This window comes from Brachypodium distachyon, chromosome 1 (genome assembly GCF_000005505.3).
Source record: "Brachypodium distachyon strain Bd21 chromosome 1, Brachypodium_distachyon_v3.0, whole genome shotgun sequence".
Classification (NCBI taxonomy): Eukaryota; Viridiplantae; Streptophyta; class Magnoliopsida; order Poales; family Poaceae; genus Brachypodium; species Brachypodium distachyon.
In genome coordinates this window covers 59475936-59481026 of record NC_016131.3, presented here as the reverse complement: position 1 = coordinate 59481026, position 5091 = coordinate 59475936, and the positions used below count along the sequence as shown (strand labels likewise).

Genomic DNA, 5091 nt, shown 5'->3' with positions numbered 1-5091 from the left:
GCCCAACAGGAGATGAGAGATACTCTCCTGTTCCTGATCACAGAGAGGGCATCTAGCCAGATGATCAAGTCCCTGACGAACCAGCCTGTCCGCCGTCCAACATCACTCCCTACAAGCAAGCCAGAGGAAAAACTTGCACTTGCTAGGCGACTTGGAGCTCCACACGATATCAAAACCGGCAACCTCCCCTCTCCCCTCGAAGAAGGCCAGATAGGCTGAGAACTGTCAAGTGCTTGACCAATTCCAGTGGAAGGAATCCTCGCAGGTCCCCATCTACACGTTGGTGATTCTGTCCCAGAGAAGGAGAAACTGCCTGATGCCCTCCTCGCTCAAATTGGGGTTCACCGTAGCCGTCCACGAGTTGCCAAGGCAGCCCGCCGCCACCGAAAGTGTACCAGCGTTATGCGGCACTAAGACAGGAGCCAGGTCCTTCGGGCGCTCGCCATCTAACCATGGGTCCAACCAGAAGCTCGTGTCGTGGCCATTATCAAGCACAACAGAAGTGGCGGCCTCAAATAGAGCCATCGAGCCGGTGGGAACCGAGATCCCCAGGTCATGCCACGGACGCCAAGGCTCCGTTCTCTCGAGCCAACACCAGCGTGAACGCAGAGCCACATTGAGAAGGAGGAGGTTGGGGATGCCACCAACACGCTCAGGTGCGCAGACTGCATTCCACGCAACCAGGCAATGCCCCCCCGCCCCCCCCCCCCCCCCCCCGCGTGCCTCCCATCTCCCCTTCCAAAGAAATCCACGACAGATTTTGTCGATGGCGCCAATAGAACTCATGGGAATATCCAGGGACAACATGGAATAGATCGGCATGGTGCAGAGTGTGGACTTAACGAGAGTAAGACGACCTCCACTGGTCAGAAGCAGCGCGGCCCACGGCTGCAACCGGCCCACCACCTTATCCACCAAAGGCTTGAATTGGGCCGCACAAAGCTTCTGGATGCCCAAAGGCAAGCCCAGGTAGGTGCACGAAAATTGAGCAATCGGGCATTGAAGCTCGCTGGCCACCAAAAGCCGCTGGGCCTCCGTGCAACGGATAAGGTGGGCCACACTTTTCGCAAGATTCGCCCTGAGACCCGACGCCTGACCGAAATCCGCAAGGAGTGCGGGACAGGATCTGAGCTCCCACTTGTCAGGCCGCAGGAAGACGACCACGTCATCCACGAAGATCGAAGTACGTCGCCACATGCCACAGTCGGCTAGGATGCCGTACTCCGAGGCAGGTCAACAACCTGTTCAACAGATCCATAGCCAAGATGAACAACATGGGGGAGAGCGGATCCCCCTGACGAAGACCACAACGATGGACAATCTCCTCCCCGGGACGTCGTTCATGAGCACCCTAGTAGAAGCCGTCCGGAGGAGGCCGCTAATCCACGACAACCAACGAGAACCAAAGCCCATCCGGGAGAGGACATCAAGAAGGAATGACCAGTGGATAGAGTCGAAAGCCTTCGTGATATCAAGCTTTAAGAGGACCGCAGCTCTCCGCGCCACATGAAGAAGCTTTGCAGAACCCTGGACGAGAGCAAAGTTGTCGTGCAGACAACGCCCATGGATGAAAGCACTTTGATGGAACCCAATCAAATCCGGTAGTCTAGGGGCCAACCGGCAAGCCAAAACCTTGGCCAGGAGTTTTGCGAAGCTGTGGATAAGGCTTATGGGACGAAAGTCCTTCAACTCCCTCGCGTCAGGCTTCTTCAACAATAAGGAGATGAAAGCCCAATTAACCTTGACGAGCCCACGTGAATCAAGCCGGAACAACGAGTGGAAGTAGTCCATGAGATCGGCCTTGATCACAGGCCAACAGGTGGCATAGAATCTGCCAGTGAAGCCATTCGGGCCGGGCACTTGTCCATGGGGAGCTTCTGGATAACCTTCCACACTTCCTCCCGAAAGAAGTCCATGTCGAGCTCCAACAAGTCATGCGTCACCACCCCGAGGAACTCAAGGTCGCGGGCGCGCGAACTGGCTGCTGAAGGGAGACCGTAATACGTCATACTTTCATAATTCCACGACGGCGCCCAAGAAACGAAATCAGATCAAAAGGCTTCTAGATGACACGGGCGTTTGGAAGGAAGGTACGGATCAGTTGAATTCTTTAGTTACTGATTATTTCTCATCACTCTTTGAGTGTGGTGTGACAGACCCGGGTACTGAAGTTTTGGAGAAAGTTCAGAGCAGAGTCTCGGATGCTATGAACGAGGGTTTCACAGCTCCTTATACGGCTGAGGAAGTCAAGAAAGGTTTGTTCGATATTGGCGACTTAAAGCACCTGTACCAGATGGTCTCCATGCCATCTTCTTCAAGCGATATTGGCCGATGCTTGGTGATGACCTTGTTCCCGAAGTCCTTGCTGCTGTTAATTCCGGGTGCATCCCGCCGTGTTGGAATGATACCGTCATCGTTCTTATTCCGAAGACATCCTCGCCGGAGAAGATTACACAGTTTAGGCCCATCAGCTTATGTAACATGGTCTATAAAATTATTTCAAAGATGCTCGCTGCCCGGCTTAAAGTCTTCCTACCTGACATCATTAGCCCGTCTCAGAGTGCCTTCGTCCGAGGGTGTTTGATCACCGATAACTTCCTACTCGCCTATGAATGCTACCACACGATTAAAGGAAAGAAACACGGGAAGAAAGGTGCGTGTGCTGTTAAGCTTATGCACAAAGCAATACGATCGTGTGGAGTGGAGCTTCCTTGCAGGCATTCTAACCTGGCTGGGCTTCCAGAAAGACTGGATCAAGCTTGTTATGGCGTGTGTCATGTCAGTTGGCTACAAGGTCCGGTTTAATTCCACTGAAACTGATGAATTCACTCCTACACATGGACTGTGCCAGGGCGATCCCCTCTCCCCGTATCTCTTTTTCCTTGTTTCCGAAGGATTGTCAGCTGAATTCCGTCATGCCGAAGCACGAGGTGACCTGAAAGGCGTCAAATTTTGTAGAGATGCTCCGGCGATCTCTAATCTGCTTTTTGCTGATGACTCGTTGATTCTAATGAAAGCAGACAATGATAATGCTCGTTGTCTTAAACGCATCTTGGACAGATATTGTTCACCTTCAGGTCAGCTAGTCAGTGTTGAGAAATCTAGCATTTTTTCAGTCCTAACACTCCTGCCGACCAGCGCCAACAAGTTTGCGAGACTCTCGACATCTTGACCGAAGCTTTGTCCGACAAATATCTCGTTCTACCTCCTATCTTCGGTGCTGATAGATCTGACTGACGTGGTTATGACTCACTACGTACTCGACTCGAGTATACCCGTTATAACCCAGTTGGGGACCCACAAGGAAGGCTACAACGACTCCAGGAGTCTACATGCCAAATCTTGCGGCTCAAAATAAGAAAGATTAATTAGAATATATTTCCTCATTGTAACCGACTTGGACTCTACCTTAGATCTGGGTTCCTGCTGATAAGAATATGCCCGAGAGGCAATAATAAAATGGTTATTATCTTATTTCATGTTTATAATAAATGTTTATTTCTCATGCTAAAATTGTATTAACCGGAAACGTTAATGCATGTGTGTCTAATAAACAAACAAGGGTTACTAGTGATGCCTCTCTTTTAACTAGCTTGTTGATTAACAGATGATCAAGGTTTCCTGATCATGAACATTGGATGTTGTTAATAACAGGGTCACGTCATTAGAAGAATGATGTGATGAACACACACCCAAAGTAGGTATAGCAATACGATCAAGTCATTAAATTTACATTGCTGTATCAAACACATACGAAGCATCCCTAATACTTAGACCATGAGATCATGTCAATCACTGACACCGGAGGAGTGCTTTGATGACATCAAACGTCACACCATAACAGGGTGACTATAAAGGTGGCGTTGGGTATTCTGAAAGTATTAATTGAGGCTCATGGATCAAGAGTGGGATTTGTCCATCCAGATGACGGAGAGATATACTCTGGGCCCTCTAGGTGATATCACATCGACACCGCTTGCAAGCACGTGACTAGGTCACAAGGATGTCATATCACGGAACGAGTAAAGAGTACCTGTCGGTAACGAGATCAAACTAGGTATAGTTGATACCGATGATCGGATCTCGGACAAGTAAAATATCGCGAGACAAAAGGAATTGGTTACGACGTTTATGGTTCACACGATCGCAAGATTCATCGTTGAATGAGTGGGAGTCATTACGGATCTCCAGATCCCGCTGATGATTATTGATCGGAGATATGCCTCGATCATGTCCACATCATTCACGAACCGTAGGGTGACACACTTAAGGTTCATGGACGCTTTTGAGTGGATACGGAACACCGGAGAAAAGATTGGACAGCGCGCGCGGCGATTGTTTTCAAGGAGCACCAAAATTGTTTCGGGATATCGGAATAGTTCAAGGGGACAAGTGTTGATTAAATGAATTGAAAAATATTAAATAAAAGAATTAATTTTTTATTCATTTATGGGAGAAAAGCCCCTTCATTTTGAGTGGAGTTTTACACCCATTATGTGGACCTTTGAGTTTGTGAGGGGAGTGTCCACTCACATGAAGAAGGGAGAGGTGGGGGCACCCCTTGGGGCTGCTGCCCTTCCACTCCTATATATAGAGGGGTGGTGATACGCTCTCCCTTAAACACTCATTTGCACCTCTTCCTCCCTTCCTCCCGCTGCTCCACCTCACGAGCCACGGCTTAGGCGAAGCCCTGCTCAAATAGTTTCTCCACCACCACCACCACGCCGTAGTGCTGCTGGAGTTCCCGGTGGATCCACTACTTCCTCTCCCCCGCTGGAACGAGGGATCGGAGGTCGTCGTCGAGCCATACATGTGACCGAGGGTGAGTCCTTCTAAGACTACGGTTTACCCGTTACTTTCATCAGCTAGATATGATCTTGGCCCATTTGTGGTTTCATCCGTAGGAATTTTTTTGTTTTCTATGCGACGAACCCTTCAGTGGTATCAGAGCCGGATCTATGCACAGATGTTCTGTATGAGTAGAACACATTTGGATGTGGGCGTTGATAATTGTCGTACCAGTGGCCCACGGGGCCCCACTGGTACAGGACGCGCGGGTCGCAACTAACGAGACCCGCTAGGCTGGCTCCC

The 5091-nt window shown here is 49.9% G+C and overlaps 1 long non-coding RNA gene across 1 annotated transcript; it reads left to right on the top strand.

Moving 5' to 3' along the window:
- The first annotated feature begins 895 nt into the window (after window positions 1-895).
- On the top strand, window positions 896-2545 carry LOC112269753. The gene is made up of 2 exons (XR_002961710.1): window positions 896-2090; window positions 2157-2545. It is a non-coding gene; the product is annotated as an uncharacterized LOC112269753 (long non-coding RNA).
- The last annotated feature ends 2546 nt before the right edge of the window (window positions 2546-5091 follow it).